Source organism: Camelus bactrianus, chromosome 19, assembly GCF_048773025.1.
Source record: "Camelus bactrianus isolate YW-2024 breed Bactrian camel chromosome 19, ASM4877302v1, whole genome shotgun sequence".
In the NCBI taxonomy this organism is placed as follows: Eukaryota; Metazoa; Chordata; class Mammalia; order Artiodactyla; family Camelidae; genus Camelus; species Camelus bactrianus.
The window spans coordinates 2,535,641-2,563,213 of NC_133557.1; the positions used below are offsets into that span (position 1 = coordinate 2,535,641).

The window sequence follows — 27,573 nt, forward strand, 5'->3', positions numbered from 1 at the left end:
GAAGGGGGTGGGAAGGGATAAATTTGGAAGTTTGAGATTTATAAACGTTAGCCACTATATATAAAAATAGATATTTTTTCAAGTTTCTTCTATATAGCACAGGAAACTATATTCAATCTCTTGTAATAACCTTTAATGAAAAAATATGAAAATGAATATATGTATGTATATGCATGACTGGGACATTGTGCTGTACACCAGAAATTGACACATTGTAACTGACTTCACTTCAATAAAAAAAAAGTAATGTAGAACAGCATTCCCCTCTTAACTTGATTCAAACGGTTCTCACAGCTTACAGAAAAGCTTACTGAGAAACTTTGCGGAGAATTCAAAAAATTTTGAGTGTTTCTTGCAGGAAATGTAATTTCTACAAAAAATAAAAGATCGTTTCTGAGGTTACTTGATTAGATTTCATGATCAATCGGAGATGTTCATGGGAGGTTGGAAGAAGGAAAAAATAGAAGATTCCCCAGGCTCTGGCTGGAATAGTGAGGCCCATAGTTGGTGGTGTCAGGGATGAAGCCAAAGAGATGCATAGAAACCACCAGGTTGAGGTGCAGCAGGAGAAAGGAGTAGGCGGGGTCATTCACAGGTGAGTTAGCATTGTGGGTATGTTGACTTGGGTCTCCAGGTGGAGATGCTGCCTTTGGAATACAGTTGTTGGGGTTGGAGCTACAGAATGGAGTTGAGGTTGGACATTGATTGAGAAGAATGAAAAACTATCTCAAAATCTCAGAAAAGATTTGCCACTTAGACCTCCATCCTTTTTTTTCCCTGCTTCTGCTTCTCCCTCAGTCCCACCACACTCCACCCCCAACAACCAGTTTCCCCACATCTCCACCCAAGTTTACCCTTCTAAAATAACACTTCATATTTTCAAGCCTCCCCCTTTTCATCACTGAAGATTTTCTAGTATCCAATCCCTCAGAGGCCTGAGTACTGTTTTCCAAAATGGCAACAAACTCCTCTAACAAATTACCTCCTCCTCATGCAAAAATGAACTCACACATTGTTCCAAGGGAGGATTCGTATGTTTCAAAGGACAATGGCTGGACCACCAATTGAATCATGATTGAAATCCTTGTTTTCTCAAAATAGGATCCTCCAGAGGAGGAGGAGATAAGACAGTGTTCCCGGGAGTGTCTGGGACTGCGGGATGAACATGGTTCCTCTTCCTGGAACATCGGTTTTACTCAAAGATTTTGAGGTTGGGTGACATTTTAAGTGAAATAAAACATGGATATATTATGGAAAGGATGAAAATTCCTAGCAATTTTTAAGATAAAACATAAGCCTCCAGAGTATTCTGCGCCAAAAGGTTCCCATTGAACTTGACCTGCCTGGGGGAGTCTGGGGGGTATGGAGTGGGAAAGTTGGTCTAACTCAGTGCTTCTCCGAGGACTATGCCAAAGATGGGAATTTCTGGACATTGGAGGACAAATGCTTTAGAGCCAGCAAGACTTATGAGATCCCATAAATCATGCCTCTTTGGCCCACCCAGACATCATATACCACAAGCCTGTGCCCGAAATGACCATTCCTTGTTTAGCTGCCTTTCTCAGCTTTGGAACCTGGTGCATAAAATGCCTTTCAGATGATGTAAATCCATCCACAGCAAGCCTTCTTTAGGTTTTTCTGTCATACCCTGTTTTAAGTGTAATACATTTGCCTTCTTCCTGCAGAGAACATATCCTGGTTCCAGAAAAATCTTCCAAGGGAAAGGAAAATAAATGCATACACCAACTTCTTGAAACATTTGGCACCTGCCACAATCAGCAATAAATCTAAGCTGGACAGCTTGACATTTCCTCAAACAAGACCCCACCTCTCAAAGAACATTTGTCCTAACATGAAAAACAATAAAAGCCCAGCTGATAGAACGCAAAACATGTTCCCTTGCCTCACTGGAGAGGCAAACACAAAATAATTGTTTGCTTAGGCGGCAATTTGAACTATGCCACAGTCCATGAATATCCCAATCCCTTTCAAGTGGCATCAGCAAAAACCTTCGAGAATCTTCAGATTGGAAGGATTTATACACTGTCCCAACACTCCGTATTTTGAAACCTACCTGTCCTGCACTCTGATCTTCTTAAGCACTGTATATGCCCGAGTGAAGGCTGTGGAACTCACTGCATCCTTTTTGACTTTGTAAAAACACAGTTGTCAGTTCCGGCCTTAGAAACAATTCAACTTATAAACAGTTTAATGGAGGTTTCCTGTCTCCTCCTTTCCCCTTTAACATGGAGCCTTCCTCCGTTGCTTCCAAAGGAGACCTCAGCTTCCCCCTCGGAGCCCCCACTCCTGCAGGCCCTCCTCCCTCTCACTGCTCAAGAGCTGCCAAGTTCTTCCAAAAGGAGGAGAACAGGATATGGCAGAGTCTCTACCAGTTTTCCAATCCATCAGGCAGCCTTACTGGGGGTTGGAAGTTTGGGCCCCAGAAGCCTCCAAGCTTTCAGTCCTGTTCAGCCACACAGGGAACCCACCAGCCTTTTATGATGGCTTGGGAAGATAATCATCCCTTGGAACATTGTTCTATAAGAAAAACTCATCCACAGTTTCAAGGGACTTTTGGAGCAGAACGTTGTCACACGACAGGACATCTGTGATCTGTGGGAATTGCTGGAGGCTGACACACAGCTTCTGTGGACCCACAAGATATCATGAGAGTTCCCTAGTGAAGTCGCCAAAAATTAACCAAAGCTTTGGGGAAGGGCTGGGCCATCTGTCCACTTGCTTACAGCCCTACAGAGTCGGTACAAAGAGTTCACCCTTTGAATTTGATTTTTAATTTATACGGTTTTAGAAAGTCACATTGCAGGGACGGGGAGTTGGACTCTTTGGGGTGTCCTTCACTTATTTCATGACTTGACATTGTAATTTTGAATTCCATATGGAGAAACCAAATTCAAGGCATTTGGCCATCTTAAATAGGATTCAATTCTAGATACAGAGAAAGAAATCAGTATTTGTGCAAACATCACTCTTCGCTTCAGCACTAACTGGCTAACATCTGGGTGCTCATTTTCTCATAAGTTGGGTTTGCCTAAGGATTCCTTCCAGTTTACCATTTCAAAATGCCACTTATTTCTCTCCCATCTTCATGCATGGTTCTCCAGTTGGACCTACCAGACCTCGGTGAACCTGGGCCGAGATCTGTCCTGATTCAGCCATGAGCACAGCTGTGTCTCCTGGATCCATGAACTGACATGCCCAGAACCTAAAGAAGCAGCAGATAACTTGGAGGGCCTCAGCAGCTTCCATCCACAAATCTCAGTGGGCAGCACCTGCAAAGCCCCATGACCAAGTGTGAACCAACATTAACATTCGCAAATTCCATATGAGACATCCATTGAATTCCAGGCACCAGAGACCAGGCAGTCTCCCCACTCATTAGAATACAATCAACCTTCATGATGACATTATTTTAAGTCCCTCCTATTTTAGAAAACAGGTGGCAGGACATCCTAGGTTTTAAAAATGGAAGTATCTGCTAGTTGGTATAAGAGAAGAAAATGATTTAATGGTTTTTGCCGTCCACTCTTTGTGCCCCTTTTCCCTCTCTCTCTCTCTCTTTCTCACACACACACACACATACACACACTCACACTCACCATCCCTCCAGGATGTGCCCAAAGGTCTCTTTTTGGTAATCAGAGCATGTTGAGCATAAAAGCCAAGGCTTGCTGGGCAGGGAGGTTTTGAGTCCAAGGAACTTTAGATAAAACAATCTGCTAAGTCAAAACAGCTTGCCTGAGCTTTGGTATCAGTTAACTGTGGCCTACGAGCCATATCTGGCTCCACACCTCTTTGTGTACACCTGCAAGCTAAAAATGGTCCTTACATTTTTAAATGGCTTTAAAAAAATCCAAGAAGCTATAATAGTTTGAAACACATAAGAATTTTATGAGATTCAAATTTCAACGTCCAGAAATAAAGTTTGATCGGAACACAGGCATATCTACAGGCATATCTATATTGCCTTCTCTCTACGACAGAAGAGTTGAGTCATTATGACAGACTGTGTGACACACAATGTTGAAATATTTACTATCTGGCCTTTTACAGGAAAAAAAATATGCCAATCTATGAGATAGACCTACATTTTGATTCTGTCATTTAATATTTCTGTGGCATTAAGCAGGTGACTTGACCTCTGTGACCTCAACTTTCTCTTCCTAAATTAAGAGTAATGACATCTAACTTGTGGGTGTCTAGGACGATACTTGGAACCACATGTACTGGTCCTTCTGCCCCATCTTCTTCCCAAGCCTTTCTCTATGTAGCTGTCAGGGGCATCTGGCCAAAACAGACGTTGGCAAAGTTCTAATTTGCAAAGAAAGTAGACCACATCGTATCTTGGTCTTGGTTGTGAGGACCAGAGCTGCACTTCTGGACCTATTTTAGTTAAAGTTATTTTCGGCCAGTACCTGGACTTTTTATTATTTTCCTTTCAGCAGAGGTGGAAGCGGATATTAACAAATCTGCATCAACCACTTTTTCTGATATACCCTGGGGAAACTCTTGACTAAGAAGAAAGTGTGTTTTAGTTGCTAATCTGATAAACCAGATAAAATAAGTCAACAAGTATCAAAAGTTGGAGGGCCCAGACATCCCACCCCATGGAAATTGGAATTATTTATTCAATATGCAATGACTGCAAAGCATAACAACTCCAGCAGTGAGAGCCCCAAATCACAAGGTCCTCGGAGACTTCCCTGCTGTTCTCCGGATCCCTCTGCCCACTTCATTCAAAAATTACTTTACCACTAAGTCAATTCAACAAGCAAAAGGGTCCTCAGGAAACCAGCTGAGGAGATGATTCCTACCTCAGAAGGAAACCTCTATGTTTAGAGAAATTAAAGTACAACGCGGTTAGTTTTCTACCTAATTGGGAGGTGATGTGCTCTTGTGGAATAAACTTTGAAAGTAAGCAAGCCTGGCTTCAAATATCAGCCTGTCGTCGGAGAATGGCTCTCTGAGCTTCATTTATCTCATCCGGACAATGGAGGTAATCATTTTTACCCCACAGGGTTGATAGGGGATTAAATACCGTGACTTATATAGCAGCTTATGAATTTATGAGCAACGTTTGGCATGTAATGCTTACTCAGTGGTTGTTCATTTTTCCTCCTTCCTCTGATCCCAAGTTCAGTTAGAGATTCAGGATTGCCACCAATCGGAGTGCCTGCCAGTGCCAGGAACTGCAGCTACGTGCAAGATCTTGGTGAGTATTTATGATAGCCCTATGTGGGTGATATTTCTAGGCTCAGCTTTTTTAAGACTTATTTTGTTAATTTTCTTTGCTCTGTATTAAGAGATCCACATGAAATCTGGGGTTCAAAATTATTTTAAAAGTACACTTTTGCTTTGTAGGTATGCTTTTTTTTCTTTTTTAATTGAAGTAATTCAATTTAAAATGTGTTAATTTCTGGTGTACAGCACAGTGATTCATTTTATATACATATATATATATATGTTCATTATATATATGTGTATATATATATATTCCTTTTCATATGCTTTTTCATTGCCATCACAAGGTGTTGAATATAGTTCCCTGTGCTATACAGTAGGATTTTGTTGTTTATGTACTTTATAGTGTGCATCTATAAATTCTGAACTCCCAATATATCCCTCCCTGCCCACCTCCTCCCTCCCCCGGTAACCATAAGTTTATTTTCTATGTCTGTGAGTCTGTCTCTGTTTGTAAAGAAGTTCATTTGTGTCCTTTTTTTAGATTCCACGTATAAGTGATATCACATGGTATTTTTCTTTCTCTTTCTAGCTTACTTCACTTAAATATGCTTTTCTTAAAAAGTATCACTCTAAATTGTGAATTTAGAGTTTTTGCTACTTTATGAAATCTCACCTATAGCTCAGTTGGATTACATTAGCAATTTAAGATTAACTAAAGCCCCCTCATCATAGCCTCAGCTTTTAGAGGAAGGCATTGACTATACCATCCTGAAATAATGATGTAAAAATGCTCTATGTCTGAAACGTTGTATAAATTTAAGGACTGCAGGAATTGTCTGTAGCTGGTTGACTAGCTGGCCAGCTTGGTTACACAAAAATTGCTAATGGTGTCTAGGATGGGAGAGGTGAAGGTGGTGGATATAATAAACTTAATCTTGCCAATATAGTTTTAAAAACTTATACTGAAATATAATATACTGAAAAATACACTTAAGCATACAGTTCAATTAATTTTTTCAAACTGAGCACACCTTTGCAACCAACACCCTAGACTAAGAAACAAAACACAATCCACACACAAGAAGTCCCTGGCCATGCTTTCTTCTGACTGCTAAAGTTCCAGGGATAATCTCTGTACTAATTTTAAATAGCAGATTAGTAGTGGCTGTTTTTATACTTCACATGACTAAAATCATACAGTGTTCTTTTTTGTATCTGACTTCTTCTGTTCAACATTTTTAAGATTTAACTGTATTGACGGGTGTCATTTAAGATTAGACCATTCACTCTCAGTCTTGTAGAGTACCCCCTTTTGTGAACATGCCACACTTTATGCATTTTATTGCTGACGGACATCTGGGGAATTTCAGTGTGAGGGTACTTGAGCATCCTGCTGCATGTCTTTTGGTGACTGTCTTACACATTTCTTTTGAGTACATATATAAAAGTAGACTCACTGAGCCCTAGGGTAGCTTACGTTCAGCATTAGTAAGTACTACCAAGCATTTTTCCAAAGAATTGTATCAATTTATACTCCTACCAGCAATGTCTGGCATCCTTGCCAACAGTCAGAATCTTCCATCTTTTTCATTTTCACCATTCTGATGATGCCTCCTCAGATTTTTATTTCTGTCCCATATACACAAAATATTCAGCTACAAGAATAAAAGGCAAGAAGTGAATACAAGGAGTGTGAGTTGAGGGAGCACCACAAAGACTCCACGAAAACCATGAGGGCCATGGACATGTAACCACCATATAACCACCAACCATGAGTAGCCACTGGACAGCAACATCATTATCAAATGCACACAGAACTCACTTCAGTGCTCTGTGACTCAACCCCCTCCATTTGCATTTCATTTAAATTTCTGTACTAGATCCTGTTTTTCCATCATCTCCCATTTTGACTTCCAAATTACGTTTTCTTCCTACCACTGCTTGGGTCTCCCAGGATAGCCTCAATAAAATTTTCGATATTGGCAAAGAACAAGTAGGAGAACTAGGAGAAGACTGGGCTCCAGAACCAGTCCCAGTCAGTAAACATAAATATGTGCTTCAAAACGGGAAGGAGTCGAGAGGGAAGAGCTTGAGTTGTACCCAGGATGTTCCGTCTACAGGGACCACTTCACCAGTGGATACGTAACAATAGAGTACTACCTTGCAGGTGCACAGCCTTTTCAAATCATAAATGTTCTGGGAATCTATGGAACATGTGGAAAGAAACAAGTCTTGTGAGAGTAGCAAGCTGAAGCCAACAAGCTGCTTAGCTGGCTTCACACCAGATCTTTCTGCAGTAGTCAGGTAGGGGCTGCCCTAAGTAAATGTGGACTTAGGACAATCTCACTTACTCACTCTCCTGGTTCCTGTGTTCTGTGTCATGCCATCTGACCTTGGGGACAAGTGGAAAATGGACTTCCCTCTTGCCCGCCCCTCATGACATTCCCGATACAACTTACATCCTCACCCACCACAGCAACCCAAGATGGCTGCAGTTTCACTACTGAATGTCCTTTAACACATAGCCCGGACTCCAGAGCTCATAATAACAGCCCATACTTACCAAGTGCTCATTACCTGCTGGGCCGTGTGCTAAACACATTACACACGTTATTTATTTTGATTTGACTCAACGTCACACAGCACAGCACGTAACTCAGGTCTGGCGTGCATCCTCATCTGCTCCCTCCAACATCCAGTGCTCCTTCCATCTGGGCCATGTGATCTAAGAAGGGCCTTTCTTCTCCCTACTCCAAATGCACCCCTGCCTGCTGATGCTTAAGATTCCATGATTGTAACTTCCTCCCTGTGTCAAAAAGGGTGTTCATGCTTGTTTGACGCATTAATGTTTAATGAGCACATTATCAAACATTTACCCCATGAGGGTGATATGTTGGGAAGGCAAATGACCCTTTGGAGCCTGGGGGCCTTGATAATGGGCTTCTGAGAGGTCAAGGAACATGGATTGCTGGGTGATTTTCCCTGCCCTTTAGTGTGTCTTAATCTACAAATATTTCTGTAGATTTCTTTGGAGGCAAACCTCTCAGATTTGCTCAGATGGTGGGGATAAGGCAGACACCAAATTATTCCCCTATTCCCAACATAACAGAACAAATGAACCCTCTTTCATTCTTTACTTCAAGCTGAGTTTCTTTTACCCAACAATGTATGAATCCCCAAATGGGTACAGTTTAAAGAAACAAAACAGACAGTTGAAAAGGTCTAGATAATGCATGGTTGACGGAGGTGTAATGGGTCCACGCAGCCCATCGGGATGTGATGGGGATGTGTCAGGGGAAGCAGAGGTCCCTCCACCACCCAACCCTGACACCACCGAGGTAGGGAGAACACCTCCATCTCTTGCTCCTGGGATGTGATCTCAAGCTCCTACAACCTCAGTGATGGTAAACACGCTTATTGCTTTGTACATCCTGAGTGCTCATCCAAAGTCAGGCCTTCACCTCTGCTGCCCTCTGTTCCTTCCCCTTGTTACCTGATGAACTACCTCTCACTCTCTGGGCCTCAGTTTCTATTTCAACAAGAAACCTTTGTCAAGCCCCCAAATGTGGGTAAGAGCCCAGTCCTCTTAATGGCCTTCCTCACATGAAACTCATGTCCATTTTCCACACTGACCATGAGTGTCTATTCATGTGTCTCCATCTTTTTTTTTGTAGTATTTCAATTTTTAAATATATTTTTAATTTATTTTGTTTTGTTTTGTTTAATAGAGGTACTGGGGATCAAACCCCGGACCTCATGCATGCCATGAATGTGCTCTACCACTGAGCTATACCCACCCCGCCCCACATGTCTCTGTCTTTGAATATCTTGTTCACTAGATATCCATGTCCCACACGAGGTGTAGCCCATGAGCCATAAAATATCTTTTCTTGTTGAATTAACTGAATAATTAGCTTATTAAGACCATTTCTTCCAATCAAATAACAGTAGATTCCCCAAGCTATCTTCAACCATCTACGATACGCCTGTCGTTCTTTTGGTTGAGGAGGGAGAAGAGAAATTTCACGGAGGGAAGGAAAGCCTACACTCTGTAAGACCAAATAAATTAATTCCACTTAGCCAACAAGTAAACACAGGATTAGGAGTCAAAAGGCTACAAAAATTCCCCCTCTTCGGCATGTGCAGAATGCATGGCGGGCTCTGAAACGTCTTCTATTTTCCCAGACTGTTTTTGTTGCTTAATTGTTCAGCAAAAAAAGAAGGAAATTCAGGCACTCCCAAGTCTCCCTCCCACGGAAACCTGTTTTACTAGCTGCATTTTATGTGGCTGCAGAAGGCCCCAGGAGGAGCTGATGGAAAAGAGCAGGGGGTCGCAGGCATGCAGCCTTGCAGCCCCAGAACACACACCCGGGGCTCAGAGGAGACCCCAGTTTGGGTGTTTTCCTCGTGTTCCTCTTAGAGCTGCTGTGTCATTAATGGAGCTTGTATTTTTGTGCTTGTACAAAGCCCTCCCTTTGTGGTTCACTCCCAGTCTTAAACCTTGCATGTGACCACATGTAAATGTGTCTTTTTACGGTCCTATAATCTCAGGACTTTTAAATCTCTGTTGCTTAAAGGCATACAGTGAGCTGAAGCGGAAAACTCCAGAGGTTTCTGATCATTTAGAAGCAGTTTACGTGCTGGTTCTAAGTGGCTTCACGGCTTCACTTCTTGTAGGGACTGAGGCAGAGCAAGGATAAGCCTCTTCAGGGCATTCAAAACCAAAATCAAAAATCATTAAAGAAATAGGCAACCTCTTTCTATTTAAACACCTCATTCGCAGATATCTGAATCAGCTGCCTTGCTGGAAGCTTCCTGCTTAAGAATTACTTCTCTATTGTCTAGCGTGTTGTCAGTTCATCTTCACAACCGATTTTCTATCTCAAGCTCAGAACTGATTTTCTGTCTCAAGCTTGCATGAGTCTCCTTGGACAGCCTTAATGAAAGGTGAGGTATTGACAGGGAAGGGAAATAGGAGAGAATTGGGTTCAGGATATAGGCAATGGACTCCCTTCACATTCTGCAGAAAACCTGCCTAATATTCTCTCAACTCACATTTCTTTTTTTTTTTTTTTAATTTCCACAATTGCATGTTTTTAATTTTTTTTAATTGAAGTATGGTGGATTTACAATGTTGTGTCAGTTTCAGGTGTACAGGTAAAAGTGACTCAGTAATATATACATTTATAATTTTTCAGATTCTTTTCCATGATAGGTTATTATAAGACATTGAATATAGTTCCCTGTGCTATACAGTAAGTCTTTATTGTTCATCTATTTTGTGTATGGTAGTGTATATCTGTTAATCCCAAACTCCTAATTTATCCCTCTCTCCCCCCATTTTCCCGTTTGGTAACCATAATTTTGTTTTCAATGTCTGAAACTCACATTTCTTTTATTCCTTTCTCATTCCTTATTCTTGTTGAATGTTTTGTGGATCTGGGACAAGACCAAAGGGTAGGCAAAGTGCAAAAACAAACAACGCCCCCCCCCCAATCTCCTTCATATTCAGATTCTGTTTTTCTCCAAAATAAGCATGTATCTTTGGCACTAACCACAGGGGATTACAAAGCAGGAGAATATTTGTTAATGTTTATTTGATGAAAAATATGCCACCTACCTCTCTAGTTCAATATCATTGAATCAAACTTCCTATACCCAGAATATCTGAGATGTTTTTCCATAACACAAGTTTAATTCAACTACTGTTCTTTATGCCAAATTGGTCACTTTCTTTCAGAATCTTCTTTGACTTTTTTGTTTCTTTCTCATTCCTTTTTTCTTCTTCTTTTTTTTTTTTTTTGGTTTTTGTCAGTATTTTATTTTTAAAAACCTATTTATTTCTGAAAGATTATCATAAGTAAGAAAATAGGCAACAGGTTTTGAAGCTTAGGATAAAGTCGTACTTAATAAACAGCACACAACTCCACTGACCAAGAAAACCAGGGCTGCTGCCACCCTCCTCACCAGACCACTAAGTACCGGGCCCAAGGCCCCCCAGCCTTTTGGTCAAGGTCTTCACTTATAGATCATTAGATTCCACATTCAAGGACTCCCAAGGAACGGACTGTAAAAGTTATACTTCTAGACACTCCGCATTTTTAGCATGGGTTTATTTGCAAAGAAAACTCAAAATCAACGTTTTGTTTTGTATTGTTTTTGTCCATTTGCTTCCTCTTTGATCTGTATTTATGCCAGCTGATCATTTCTGGTCCAAATGAGCCATCTTGCATACAGCCCTGTTAATTTCGGCTTGTTACATTTCCCCAAACTCAGCTGTCATGACCTGTTGGGTTTTAAGGCAATCTTAAAATCGGCTTAAGTCTGTCATCTAGAAATTGTTTTCTGTCTCAGTATTGTGTCCACACACACTTAATCAACATACTTTAAAATTCATCCGAAGCTCTTACTACACTATTAGGAAGAGCAGTTCAGGAAACAAGCTTCGTGTCTACTACCATGGCTAGCTTTTAAAAGATTGGGTTTTTATTGAAGCAGTTTCTCAGGTAGATGTCAAGAAGGAATTTTGACAGTAAAAACTGATGCAAGATGGTGGAGGCTGACATTTCCAGCACTTGAGTTCTCTCAGAACGGAAGGGCTTATAAGTAGGGATGGCTTCTGATGAAGTTAAGGTGAAATAAAATAACCTTGTTAGGCTCATGAGGTTTTGTTTGGTATCTTGGGAAAGAAAAATGAACCCTCCTACACTAACATTTCTATTTTGTATATCCATTCTTTTAAAGGAGTCAGCCCTGAAAAATATCACTCTTGTGGGAAGCTGATTCTCATTCACAGTTTGGGGGGATAGCCCCATAGTAGGGTCTTTTCACCTGCTGGCCCCAGGCATTCCAGAACAAGGAAGCCAGACACTTCTCTTTTTGGTAGAGGCCCGGGTATATCTCAAAGTCTCATAGCCCATTCCAAAGTAGTGAGTGAAATTCTGACATATTACTCCCCATCACAACCTTCCCTCTCTATCCTTGGGCCAGCTCACCTTGATGGGTATTAGAGTACAGCACGAAGCTTATGTTTTTGACACATGGAAGGTTTCTTTCAACATTGTGTGTAGTTATTAGGAATCTGTGGCCTTGAAGGTATAAATGATTGTGCTCTGCTGTACTCATGGGGTGTAATCAAATTACATTCTTGCACAAAAGAATCCACTTTGCACGTTTTTCTGTGTTTTTAAGTACTTGAAATCCAACAAGAACCTTCAGGAATTACCACACCTGCCTTTCAAGTACATTTACTATGTGTGCACATTCATAACTGTCACATGCTCGTGGCATTTATAACTTTGGGTAAACAGTGACAGAAGGGAATTCAGTGATGCAATGAGTGAGTAATTAGGAACAATAATCTAAATCTCAAGAAAAGGAAATTTGGGATTTCATGTTAAATATTGAATCTTCTGTAGAGTGAAACTGCTTCTTTCTCATATAAACCTAATACAGACAGACCTCAGAGATAATGTGGGTTCGGTTCCAAACCACCACAACAAAGTGGATATCACAATAAAATGAGTCACACACATTTCTTGGTTTCCCAGTGCATATAAAAGTTATGTTTAAACTATACTGCAGTCTATTAAGTGTGCAATAGCATTATGAGTAAAAACTGTATATACCTTAATTAAAGAATATTTCATTATTAAAAAATGTTAATCATCAACAGAGCCTTCAGCTAGTTGTAGTAGCAACATCAAAGATCGCTGAACACAAATCACCATGACAAACAGAAGAAGAAAGTTTAAAACACTGCAAGAATTACCAAAAAGTGACACAAAGACACGAAGTGAGTAATGCTGTTGGAAAAATGGCACCAATAGGCACTCAACACTGGTTGCCGTAGACCTTCAATATGTAAAAAACACAATATCTGCAAAGTGCAATAAAGTAAGTGTAATAAAGTATTCTTGTAATTGTTTAAGGTGAGAATCATCAGTTAAAATTAGTAGGTGAAAGTATGATGAGAAATAGGATTTTTATATAGCCTCAAAGTATCTCCCATACAATACTTATTAATTATAGTGGAGAAATCCAGCAGACATCACCCTAACCAAATGATCGAAGTTAATATCAATAATGAGATATCAACATCATGTGCCTCCTGATACTGTGCACAAGAAAGGACACAATCTCACTTCTGTGGCACTCCTACCAAAACTGCATAACCTAAAAAAAATCACAAGGGAAAATCCGATGAACCCAAAGTGAGGCACCTTTTACAAAATAACCAGCCAAAACTCTTTAAGGTTCAAAGTCACAAAAGACAGAAAGATTGAGGAAATGTTTCCAATTAGAAAAGAATAGCAGAGATTAAAAACTAACTGCAACAAATGATACTAGATTAGATTCTGGACCAGAAAATGGACAGCTGTAGGATAATTGTTGAAGTTTAAATAAGATCTAATATCAATGTTAATTTATTGATTTTGATCATTTTATTGTGATTATAAAAAAAAATTAACATTTGGAGAGTCTGGATGAAAGTAGGCTAAAATTATTTATATTACATTTGTAACTTTTTTAAAAGTCTGAAATTATTTCTAAATGAAAGATTAACACACAAAAAATTTACAGCCAGAAAAAAAAAAAAAAAAGAATGAATATATTCACATGTCACATTGACAAATGGCCAAGGGGGAAAAAAAAAAGACAATGATTGAAAGATCTAAAAGTTTGAGAACTACTGGATTAGGTGATATATAAGATCTCTTTACATGCTAAGGTTTTGCAATTCCATGAATTATGAATTTAGAACACCAGAATGTGTCAAGGTCGATTGCTTTAAGAAAATCTGCCTCCAATTGAACTGTGAGAAAGAGAATTTATTTGAATTTCTTACACCTTTGTGTTCACACCAGGTGTATAGGCTTAGCTCACACTTTCATAAGAGATGTTGAAATAAATTTACTTCTTGTCTTTTCCACTAGTGGAGACATATATACACATATGTGTATCATTAATGCATCTCATTCTAGATAATACATGAAGTTGGTAATCCAAATTATCCTTACTCATTCCAGCCGAGAGACTAGTCTAACACCCAGTTTCCTGTTGCTCACAGTTGTTGTGTTCACAGATTAAAATTTTCATTTCAATTCCCCTCAAATATTCAGGAGATAAAACTGCTGCTAGGGTGCAGAAAGTAACAAATGATGTATTCTGTGCAACGGTTGAAAAATAGCCTGAATCATTGTGCCTCTGTGTTGATTTTTTTAAAAAATAACGACATGTACTTAACTTGGCAATGTCCTCACTCTAAAACGAAGGTAGGAAAGTATATTTGAATTTGAAAACAAATTCCCAGGCTAAGATTAGCCTCAGGAATTTCTTATCATCCCTACTTCCTAGGTTTAAAAACGTTCTTCTCGGGAAGTGTTCCATGTTTTTTTTTTTTTTTTTTTTTTTTTTTTTTTAACCAAGGGTATGCTCTTCTCCTGCAGATTCCTACAATGGTGGGAACAGACCAGACACGCTGTGGGGTTCTGGCTCTTTCTCTGTCACTCACCAAATGCCTCAATTTCCTCAGCTGTAAATAGAAGAAACTGGGCAAGGAAGGGTTCTTAAGTGCCTTAATCAGCCTGATAAAACTTATGACCTCTTCTCAAAATGATATTTTTAAATGAGTAAGAGAAAATACAATTACAAAAAATGAATTACATAAAATACAATGCTCAACATAATTTAAAATATGTGATATAAGAATATATGCATATCCGTTAGTAACACCTTAAATATTATCTAGCAGTAGATCTAATAACTCCCATAATTTCAAAGATATGATGAGCATAAATGATATCTGGAGATAATCTGCAACACTGTAATGTGATATAAAGACATCTTTGATTTATGCTGTGTCCAAATCACGGATGCAGGTGATGTCCCTGTGGTTTGTTGCCCACATTTGAAATGGGAAGGAGTAGTAAATTCCAATTAGAGGTTAGTGAAAACAAAAATGTAATTATTTTCCCATCCCAGTTCATAGATCCCCTGAAGTCTGTCATTTCTGTAATCTCCTCCCCCCCAAGCACCTTGAGGGGGACCCTCATCAACCATGTGTGTGTGAGAGAGCCTCTCTGGGGACTCGAGTTTAACGAGATATCAAAATATTTCATTTGCAAGTCTTGGCTGCTGTACAGCGCTTAGCAAAGCAGAGCCAGTTTTCCTAGTTGAGATTGGTCCACATCAGGTTCATTTGTCTAGTATTTCACCGAATATTTTCCCACATTTGTCCAACTGCAGTTTGAAGGCTGTAACTGACAATATAAATGCGCTCCAAGGTGGAAACTCCGACCCCATTTCCCTGAGTGATCTCCAGGGTTGGCCATTACCATGCAGATGCCCAGAGTCAAGGGATCTCTGCGGATCTGCTAATTACTCCCCAGGCTTTTCCACCAGCAATAAAAATCCCATTTGTTGCAGCTTGTTTGCAGAACAGCCCCCATTTCCACAGTGGTGGCATTAATTAGCAAAAACCTGTGAAAATGACCAGAGTTTATAGGTTTTAAGGGGAGAGAAAGAAAGGACCCTGAGTCACTTCTAAATATTCTTATAAACTCTCCCATAGCAACCAGGAGCTAAAAGCCCACTTGTCTAGATGCTGTGATTTTTCACGTTTGTAGCCCTAAGTGGGAATTAATGGAGCCCTTAGGTTCCCATTAGAGTAATGGCTTTGGCGAACCCTGAATGCAGAAAGATGGGGAATTTCTCAGATAATCAATCACCACTTCCTGATGGCTCAGTCGTACCTCACATTGGGGCTGGAAGGATCCTGGAATCTCTCTTCTTGAAGGGTAAACCTCTGCCCAGTGGGGCGCTCTAGAAACAAACCATCTCTCCAGGGCTCCAAGAGATATTCCAGATGAAGATGTTGGGGTTGAGGATTGGAGAGTGATGAGAGGTGTCCCCACCCTCCAGACTGGAAAGATACACAGTCTTCAACCTCAGAGACATCAGATACACCCACACAAAGATGGAGGCTGACAGAAGAGGAAGAATGAACAGGAAACATTTTCATCGATGATTTTAATCAAGTCTTTATTTTGGAGCAGTTTTCCAGGGGGAGGGGTGCGTGCTTTTGTTTTTAAGTTAAGTAGCCCGATTTTCTATTTAGTAGTTTATCCATATGGGGAACATGGCCTGTCCTACTCTTAAAAAACCAGGACTTCATCACTTTCTAAATAAGTGTGACTCTAGCTTTCCTTCTGAAGGGTTAAACAAATGGATAAAGGGTAATAAATCTTCCCTCTTCACTTTCAATGAGTTTCAGAATGTTTTCCTCCCTAATTCCTACCCTGAGCCAACAATCACTGCTGACTTTAGCTAAGAATTCTATTTTTTAATTTTTTTTATAGCTGCAATGTGAGTTTCCCATGCAGTTTTTATTAACTGTGTTTCATTGCAAGGCCCTGCAAGCAAAAATGGCCCTTATTTTTATTTGAAGAAGTCTATTTCAGTGATAATCCAGCCTCAGGGCAGCTATATGTCAATCCCTTCGCTTTTTTTTTTTTTTTTTTTTCCCTGTCGAAACAAGCATGGGAAAGTTGCGAGACAAATGCCATCCAAGGCAGGGCTGAAGCAAGCAGCGTACCCACCCTCATCTTTAGGCAGCTCAAGACCAGAAAGTGAAAGAAAAGTCACTGAAGCAGCTGTCCAATGGTATAAGGTGAGGGGAAACTCCTGTACATCTACCAGTTTTTATTCCCAACAGATGGAAGGTCTTAAGTCCTCACCGCTTGTCAACTTTTCCCAGAGATGACAGTATTTGGGATTATGCTGGGAGGCTGAACTATAATATTTACAATAAGAAGCACATCTTCTTAAAAAGGCAATAGGAGCTTAAGCACTGGTTGTTTCTGAGCCATCACCCCAAGTCTTCCTAACTCTTTTTTCACTTTGACCACTGAGATCAAAGTCAGATCTTCCAGAGACTGGTACCTGCGAGTGTACAGGAGGGATTATTGGGGATAAAATCCCAGCCCCTCACATGGCAAAATGGTGATACAGCAGCTGGCCCAGTCTGCAGGCATGAACTTCCAAAGGCTGGGTTCCCCAGACACATACAAGATTATCATCTGAAGCCTCAGTTGCTTGACTGAAAATAGCATATGAAACATCAACCCCTAAAACAAATGGGAAAATATTGTAAATGGGGGTTATGAAGTGGAGGATGTGAATGTCTGAATGAGCTTGGCATTGTTCTAGATTGCTATATCTTTACGTTATTTTACTAAACCTTCTCATCAACTTTATCAAGTAGGCTTTATTTTCACCATTTTATATATGAAGACGAGGTTGGCAAGAGAATAAGTAGTCAAATAAACAGTAATGTAAGCTATTTTGTACTCCCTTTATCTGGCACAGTTAGAGGAAAGAACCCTTTCTCTTTTTCCAAGAGAAAGCTGAAGGAAATCTTGAGACCATTTGGTCTTACTTCTCATTTTTCAGCTAATGGGTAATAGAAGAGGGACAGATCTGGCCCACAGCCTGTTTTTGTAAATAAAGTTTTATTAGAACATGGCCACACTTGTTCATGTACATATTTGTCTATGCTTTTGTATTACGCAGGCAGGGTTGAGTGCCTGCAGTTAAGATCACATGACCTGCAAAATCTAAAGTGTATACTATGTGGAACTTTACAGAAAATGTTTACCACCTCCTTCTGGAAATCATTTTGACTTTAACAGTATCGAGTTTTCCAATCCATGAATATGGTATATTTCTCCATTTATTTAGGTCTTCTCTCCCTGAACTGTTTTATATTTTTCCAAGTGTTCAACTCTTGCACATTTTTGTTAAAAATAAATTTAAGTATTATGCTTTTCCATGCTTTTGTAAATGACATATTTTATTATTTTTCAATGGTTTGCTGTTGGATACACAAACGCAATTGATTTCACACATCAACATTGAGTACTCAAATCTTCCTGAGCTTAATATTTGTTCTAGCATATTTTTGTAGACTACTTAGGATTGTCTACATAGATAAAGATGCCATCTGTAAATAAAGAGTGGTATTCGCCCTTTCAATCTTTATGCCTGTTTTTCTTTTTCTTGCCTTACTGGACTGGTGTGACCTCCAGTACAGCCTCAATGGAAGTGGTAAGAGTGGACATCCTTGTGTTTTTCACAATCTTAAAGGGAAAGCATTCCATAGTCACCATTAAGTATGATGCTAGCTGCTGCTTTCTCCTTGGACTTCACCCTTTCATTTATTTGTACCCTTTGACAGAATAATTTTTTGACAGGATGAATTAGAGAATAAAAAACACAAAGTAATCAGAGATGGGAATGTTTGCTAATTGAGTCCTGCCTCATGTTCAGATTGGCTAATTGATCTATTTGGTAGGGAGAGAGGGAAATTGAGGGAGGGAGAGAGGGAAATTGATGGTCAGAGAGAAAGTAGTACAAAGATCTCCCTTGCAGCACTATTGATCTTTTGAGAGAAAATCTTGAGTTAAAGTGTAAAATGGCACAACTGCTTTGGAAAACTGCTTGGTGGTTTCTCGTGAAGTTAAACATACACCTGCCCTCTGACCCAACAGTTCCCCTCTGTATCTACACAAGAGAAATAAGTGTGTGTACCAACAAAAGCCTTGCATGTGGACTTCATATCAGCTTTGTTTATAATGCCAAGATTTAGAGACAACCCTAAATGTCCATCAGCAAGAATGGATTTTAAAAGTTGTGGTATACTTATACAATGGAATACTACTCAGCCATAAAAAGGAACAAACTCCTGGTATACACAGTAACATGGCAAAACCTCAAGACCATTACACCATGGGAAAGAAGGCAGACTCAAAAGGTACATATGGTTTGGTTCCATGTATATTAAGTTTTAGAACAGGTGGAACTAATCTATAGTGATCAAAATCAGAACAGTTGTGTTTATCATGGTCTAACTATTTATTTTGTTATCAGACACAATATCAGAGAGGGAAGTAGATGGTTGAGTAATTATTCAGGCCCTGGAGAAGATCATTTAATTTGGATCACCATATACCAAGCCAAATTTAAATAAAATATTTTAGAGCACAAAAAAAATCAGAACAGTTGTTACTTGGAGTGGGAAGAGAGGCAGGGATTAACTAGGAAGGAAGAAAAAGCAGGACTTTCTGGGGAGATGAAAAATGTTCTAAATCTTGAGTGGTGGTGAATCAATCGATGGGAATATATACTTATCAAAACTCAGATTATATATTTAAGATATGTTTCACTGAATGTACATTAATCCTCAAGAAAAAAATAAATTTAGAGAAAGCAAACTTGCAGGGAAAGGGCAGAGCACTAATGAATGAGCCTTCAGTGAGGGAATTTCAGACACACGGACTCCTGGTACAAAGAGGGTCTGCTGGGAGCCAAGTGACAGCACCAGGGAACAGCCATGTGGATGGAATCAGACCCTACAATCTCTACCAACAGACATCCCCCAATCAATAAACATTCAAACTAAGCAAAAACAATGTGTGTGCCAAGCAAATGAGGCTTCAAGACGAGTAGCATAGACCATTTTTTGACTGAATTGCAGGTCCCTGGCCTTCCAACCAAGAAATCCTGCCCACCCCCCGCAGTGTGAACTTCTAACCACTTGGGCAGCCAGCTATCCACCCCAAATTAAGCCCCCTTTCCCATCCACTCACAAACACTTATCCCTCTCCTCAACTTCCTAGATTCACTCACCTGCACCATGCACTGTTCTAAATCATTGAACTAATTGACTCAATGAGTAAAGACAGTCCAAGTAACACACTGATCATAGTGCAGGAGCCATATCAAATGCCCAGAAAATGTCAGAAACCACTGCAGCCTCTACTTCTGCTTTTTTCTATGGTTCTCCTTTGGCCCCACTGGACCCTAAGGGGTACTTTAGAGAAACAGAGTGATGGATATGTTTTCTTGACTTTCCCAGAAGTTCTGAATGAACTATAGGAGCTTCCCCAGGAGATAAGAGACCAGAGAGTAGAGTTTTTTTCTCTGAGGGCCTAACGCTCAGCCAAGTTCACCATAGCCTAGAATTTCAGAGAGCTCTTGAACACTAATATTTTATACTTAAACAAATCAAGGCTTGAGATAGCAAAATGGGTTTCACGAAGTTCCCTGATCTGTCAGAGCTATGTAACGACTTTGCACCTTGCTGTATTTGCCCCTTAGGACTTAACATGGGACATGGCATCCAGCAGGCACTCAGTAAAGGCTTTTATGAAATGTAGGGTGGGGAATTTTGATCCCTTTTCAAGGTAGTAAGAAGTTCAAAACCTGCTGTCATAAATGTGCTTGTCTACACAAATTAAATTCTGTCAAATCATGAAGATTTTCTTTGATTATTTTTACAACTATATTTCTTTTCCTTCCAGGTGAGAAAACACTTTGTTTTCCTGGGTTACACAGGGAAACTTAGGCAACTGAGTTGAAATATTTGCTTTAATTTCTACTCCAGGAAAGGCAGTGTAATAGAGCAGAGAAAGCAGGGATGTGGGCGCTAGCTGACGCTAGCTCCTGAGCTAGAACACATTTCTTAAAAAACCACACTACATCTCTGGATCAGAATAGCCTACATTGCACGTTTATGAGAACCTAAGACTATGTCTTGCAGAATGTTTGGCACATACTGGAATTTCAACAAATGCAAGCATTTTTAGTGACAATAGATCCTCCCCTTTCTCTAGGCACATGGAACAATTGGCCCTGAGCCCCATCAATCCCAGCCCATAACCCTGACCCGTTTTGAATCTATCCCCTGGGTCAGAGGTTTAGAAACAAAGGAGAGCATGAGGGCTGTCTCAAGCAAAGTGACGAAGTCACATTCAGGTCCAACTTTAACTCAGACCTTGGGGAACTGGAGAAGAACGATGTTCCAAGTATCAAGAGCAAGGAAACAAAAGAGGAGACAGTCACTCTGAGCTCCACACTTCAAACCTTAGACCAAGCAACGATTCCAAAACAGCCTCAAACTGGGGCACAACAAAACATTATGTAACCAGAAGATGCCTTTATTTATTCCATTGGCAAACATTTCCTGCTTGGTTTTGTATAAACACGGTACAGAATTTCCTAGCAGTCATATCTTCTGTGGGGCCAGCTCTCATTACCCTGTTTGGTTCGGAAGGTTGATCTCACTGTTTTAGCAACTCACTCCTCCCCCTCACACCAGACACTTTGGTGAACTGACTCCATGTAGGGATGGAGGTTTGGGTTAGATGCTTCTGGATTGACAACACAATCAGATGGAGTTGTCCAAAGTAGCACTGGCAACATAAAAGAAACTCTTCTGCCCAAGAACGTGGAGTACAAGGATGCAAAGATGCATGAAGACTTAACCCACGTGGGGTTGGCCTTGGTAAGACCATGTGTACATGAGAGAATTTATTAGATTCTAGGAGCTCTTCTAAGAACTTCACAGATATTAAATCATTCCATGCACACACACAATCCTATCAGAAAGACACTATTTTATAAGCATATCTTAGAGATATCATGAGTCCAGTTCCAGACCACCACAATAAAGCAAATACCACCATAAAGTGAGTCACACAAATCTTTTGGTTTCCCAGTGCATGTAAATGTTATGCTTACACTATACTGTAGTCTATTAAGTGTGCATAAGCATTATGTCTTTAAAAGTGTCCATACTTTCATTAAACAATACTTCATTGCTAAAAAATGCTAATCATCAACTGAGCCTTGAGCAAGTCATAGTAGTAACATCAAAGATGACTGATCACAGTTCACCGTGACAAGTATAATGATAATGAAAAAGTTTGAAATATTGCAAGAATTACCAGAGTGTGACACAAAGACACAAAGTGAGCAAATGCTGCTGGGAAAATGACGACCATAGCCTTGCTCGATACAGAGTTGCCACAAACCTTCAATTTGTAAAAACACAGTATTTGTGAAGCACATGAAAGTGAACTAAGATAAAACGAGGTGTGCCTGTATTCCCATTTTACAGATGAGGAAACTGAGGCACAGGGATCAAGATGCAAGGTTAGTAAATGACAGAGGCCATATTCAAATCCAGACAGGCGAGGTGAACAGCTACTCACTCTGACTCCCTCAAGGTTGAACTTGGCCATATGATTTATTTGACCAACGAGATGTAAATTTATGCAAGTAGAGGCTCTGAATGGGCTTGTTCAGGTTCACTGTCATGTGCTTCTGACCTCCTCCTCCTCCAAGAATCACTTCTCTTTCAGCCTGGTACCTATGAAGTAGAACTGAACCCACCTTTCAGCCTAGAACAGAGCTGTGCAGTTGATCTGCAGACTTTTGAGAAAGAAAAAATTATCCATGGTCTTAAGCCACTGAGATTGGAGGGAGAGCTGTTTGTCACACAGCACTTTGGTAGTGAAAAACTGACTAATACGAACACAGTCTGTTCTTACTCTCATTTTCAGATGAGGAAATTCAGATACAGAGAAGTTATATGACTTGACCAAGGTCACACAGATAAATTAGTGGAGAAGCTGAAACTGAAACCAAGCAATAAAACTCTGAAACCATGTGGTTAATCTTGGCTTTATAAGGCATATTCAGTGTTAGAGATAAACACTGTGATTTCATTCTCTGTGAAATGCTAAGAGATCTTTGAATTCCACCTAAAATCAAGATTCATTTATTTCATTTCATAGGTCTTTTTAAGGATTCTTAGATTGTGATGTCTAAGAATGGGCCAACATACGATTACTGAGAATATTATAACCAAAGAAATGACACTAAAATGTCCAATCTTCAGAAACATGCACATTGTTTCCATTTTCAAAAGATATAGTGAGTTTTTACTGAAAACTACCTGATTCTCTTCTCAATGGAAAACTCGGGGCAATTCCGACTGCAAAAGAGTTGAGGAACACGTCAGAATAGGCACATCTCTAAGCCTGTGTGCTTTAAGAGATTTAAGCCTTTATGAGAAAAATACACAAATGAGGACTGGTAGCTTGCATTTAATTTAAATAATTCATTATGTGGTTTCTTTTTCATTAAAAAAATATTGTGATCACAAAATCTCCCCCTGGTTAGTTCACAGTCCCAATCAAGTTTTCCTAGAAGATACTGAAATGGATGCAATTAAGTCAAACAATTTATGTCCGACCTCCCCCAACACCTTTTCTTCTCATTGACTGAATTTAGGCCACGAGAAATTCTTGAACCCTCCTGGGGAATTTCAAGACCCCAACAGATCTTCCGTGCACACCCGTCCTCCAAAAATCTCCATCCATCATTCCCCGCTGCTGTGACTGCTTTCAGCCCTTAGAGAAGATAAACTTGTGACCCAAGCTGGGAAGTTGGGAATGACTCACGCTGAGAAGTTGAGCAGTATAAAGGGCATCTGGTACTTTAATTTACTCCTTCAGACGTCCCACTGCCCTCCCCAGAAGCTTATTGCCACAGTCCTCCGGGCTCTTTCAACTCAAGCCCTGTATACACCTCGCTAGAGATGCATAACTATAAAAGTTCTAAACCCTTAGTTTGGATCCTTTCCAGACCCCTTCGGAAGGTCTGCCCTAAAGACAGTGACATGCAGTAAATGACCTCAAGGGGAACATGCCACAAAATATTTACTGGAAAGATGATCTAGGATGGAAGAGGCATAACAAAGAAAGGCATTCTAAGATTCTGCCTCTAATTGTCTGAAATGCATTTTACCTCTTTTAGCCTACGAATGCCACGAACAAAATGGAGAAACCAATATTGTTCCCATTACCTCCATGCTGGATGAACAAATTGTTCTTTTGTGGCTCTCCAGAGGGTCTCCCATCACTGGCTTCCAAAAGACATCTGAAAAGGGAAGAATGCATATTACAGTGGCAAAGTAAAATAAAATGGCTGCCAGTTTTATACACTCAATACGAGGTCTGCTGTAAGCCCAGCCCTTCTCAGTGCATGATGGGAAACGCACAGTAATGATGAAGCCCTCATCCCTTCCTTCAAGATGCTCACAAACTTGGTATTTGTTTAGCAAATAACTGAGCAACAAGCTCAAGGTGTGTCCCAGTCCCTGAATACAAGGGCAAATCCATCAATTACCCTGATTTCCAGGACTTTGCAGTCTATGAGGGAGAGAAAATTGACACTAAATAATTCTAATACAAAACAGAAAAGTGATACGTGCCTCAGAGAGGCCCAAATAATGGACAATGAGGGGTTAGGGAGAAAGGAGCTCACTCAGAAATAAGAGGGGATGGATTGAGGATGCTTTTGAGGTGCGTCTTAAAAGACAGCATTTGGATATATGCAGATGAAGAGAGGTTACTCTAAACAGAAGAGAATTCTACTCGTATGAGCAAAGGATACAAAGTGGGGGAAGAGAGAGAGAATATGGAAATAACAGTTCCCTTTGATTCAACTGTAGGGGACATAGTTGGCCCCAATGGGAAATAAGATGGAAAAGTAAGTTGGGAGAAGATTTCAGAGGGCCACAACTATGGGGCTTAGGAAGTTGGCATTTATTCAAAATCTCTTCTGCTGAGTCCTTCGTGTTATGAAGACAGAATGGGCAAAGATCCAGGATACTCTCCTGGTGCGACAAGAACAGACTGCTTTCATCTAGTTGACATACTGGAGTTTCTGGACAAGATTTCATTCGGGGGACCACATACAAAACCGCTACTGTCAGCAAATTCAGTCTGAGCAAGGTTTTTAAGAGGGAGGGATGGGTGAGTCAGAAGATCAGATGCCAGAAGATGAACCTGGTGGTAGCAGCGTGTATGATGGATTAGAGGGAGGAGAGTGTAAACTTGGGAGGATGAATTAAGAGGTGATTGCAACATCCCCAGGTAGAGGCACTGGGGGCTGAACTCAAGCCCTGCAGTGTGGGCACTTACAAGTAGTACAAAGAAATTAACCTTTTGGGCCTTGGAAGCAAGCGGAATATAAAGGGGAATCAGGGATTTTGACCCTGAAAGATAGGGTGATGTCGCTAGAAATAGAGGACATCGAACGCAAGACAAGTATGGAAACTGAAAAGCCTAGTTAGGGAAATAGTATTAAATTTGAGATTCTTGCAAGACTTTCAGAGGGCAAATAGCTTGGTGGGGAAAAAAAATCTCTCTGGATAAACACACACATAAGAGATGAACACATTAAACAGCTAATCATATACAGGAAGGTACTTTTTAATAAAGTACAAAAGTTTATTACATGCCAGACTCCAGTTAACTATTTGCTTCCCAAATATATGAGGTGCACAAGATTCGGTCCTGGACCCTCTGTTCTTCCTTCTCTTATTCTCCTACTTGGAGATCTCATTTCCTATCAACTTTAAAAATCCACATTCCATGTCTTTGTCTCCAGCCCTATAGCTCTAACTGCTGGCTAGAGACAGCCACCCGAAGTGGGCATGCCAACCCAATCAAGGCAAAGATGAATTTATCCCCTTCAACTGGTGCTTCTTCCCTATGTCCCTATTTTCTTTGAACAGGGACTTCAAACTGATGCCTCAGACTTCCCCACACTCACGACGGTCATCCTAAATAATCACTTTTCCAGCACGCTGCGCCTCTGCTCAAAGCCTTTGGGAGCTTCTCAATGTGGACAGAATAAAAATCAAGGTTCTCAACCCAGGTTTCAAGGCCATCCACGAGTCTATCCCAAACTACCTTTCCAATCGCAGTTCCCACTGCCTCTCTGCCCAAACCTGCTCCCAGGAGACATCCTGCAGCCGACTCTCAAGCATGCTCACCTTGATTCCTTCCCATCTTCTCAAGTAGACTGGGAATCCTTCTTTCTGCCAGGCATCATCCTGTTCCATTTTGTCTTCATCTAACCTATCTTCACCCCGCAAGCCTTGGCAAAATTCCCATCTCGTCCTGAACCTCTTCTTGTCCATCCCAGGCCACTGGTGGTCCTTCCTCTGCGCTCACTGAGAAACCAGACGGTGTTTGCATAGCTATTTCCTCCTGTGTGAGATGGGGTTACAACAGCACCTGTATCATAGGATTATTTTGAAAATTAAGTAAGTGTTCAATAAGTCATTGTTATGATCGTTATTATATGTTAGACACTGAATCAGGCATCCAGGGATCTAAGTGGGAATAAGATACAGTCCCTGACCTCAAGGAGTGCAAAATCCAATGGAGAGAAAATGCACTGTGGAGGGAAATGTAAGTAAAAGGATGATTTTTTACTATCTTGTCTAATTATCTTTTCTAAGATGTTAATCATGACTCTTCTACATAATTGCAAGCCTTCGACAAAGGAAATTTAATGTATTCTTGAACAGCTCTTTGGAAAATGTATCTTATTTCTTGTGTGTGTGTGTGTGTGTGTGTGTGTGTGTGTGTGTGTGTACTTTTACTTCTCCCAGAAGATTGTGTGCTAAACAATTATATTTTCACAGGATAAACAATTTTGTTCCAAGAGTCAGAGATTTTTACTCATCTGACCACATGTCAAATGAATAGCCCAATATTTAGCATCTTCCTCTGATAGGTCTTCATCCTTACACACACACACACACACACACACACACACACACACGCTCAACCCTAACTGACCAATGCATATGTACTCAGAGACTTGAGAAAAGCACAGAAGCTGGGAGGGGGTGGAGGCTGGGGAAGAGGAAGAAGAAGAGAAGAAGAGGGGGGAGAGGAGGAGGAAAGAAATTCCAGCTTCAGCTCACCTCTAGAATAGAAACTGAGTAATTAAATTATCCTTGCCAAGCCTCAGCCTACTCCTCTGTAAAATGTGTGCACTAGATTGTGGTTCCCAGTCCTGGTTGATTATAAGACTCCCATCTAGGGAGATTTGTTCAAATTCATATTCCCAGATTCCAATCTGGACCTGCAAAATCAGAACTTCTAGGGGAGGAGCCGGAACATCTGTACCTTTAAAAAAAGCACTCCAGGTGATGAAGATGATCAAAGTTTGGGGATCCCTAATCCAATTCTGATTCTCCTCACGTTAGAAGGCACACTCTTCTCCGAGAAGCTTCCGACAGCCTGAAGTCAGGATCTGAGGCAGGAAGAGCTTCAGAATTCTGAGACAGGCTAGAATAACAGATGGAGTCCCCTCCCTCCCTGTTTTCTGCACAGAAACACTTTCTTTTCGCTTCTCAACTGTGGTTTCTGATCAACATAAACGTTTTAACCATTTGTGATTCTTTCACAAAACAGCTAAGAGCAAAGAAAACACTTTGATTATTTTCATACCTCTTAAGGACTTAAAGCCAGCTTTGAACATGTGACACAAAATCTCCCTCATCAGATAATTTTGTTGCCGTTGCTGAATTCGATTTGAATCCGATGCATATCTCCAATTGTTTCACTTACTCAACTGTGTTATTTTTAAATCGAATTGAGTCTGCCCTGTTTACATAAAGATACATTTAAGGAATTATACTCAGCTTTACTGGCTTTGATC

General features: G+C 40.3%; 1 long non-coding RNA gene across 1 annotated transcript in view; it reads right to left on the bottom strand.

Annotated features, from left to right (window-relative positions):
* LOC123615339 (uncharacterized) overlaps positions 1-27,175 on the bottom strand; it is a 38,960-nt gene extending 11,785 nt beyond the window's left edge. The window contains exons 1-3 of the long non-coding RNA XR_006722907.2: positions 27,039-27,175; positions 25,892-26,135; positions 23,915-23,988 (exon numbers count right to left, since the gene is read on the bottom strand). This is a non-coding gene — a long non-coding RNA (uncharacterized LOC123615339). The remainder of the gene's footprint in view (positions 1-23,914; positions 23,989-25,891; positions 26,136-27,038) is intronic.
* Positions 27,176-27,573: the final 398 nt, after the last annotated feature.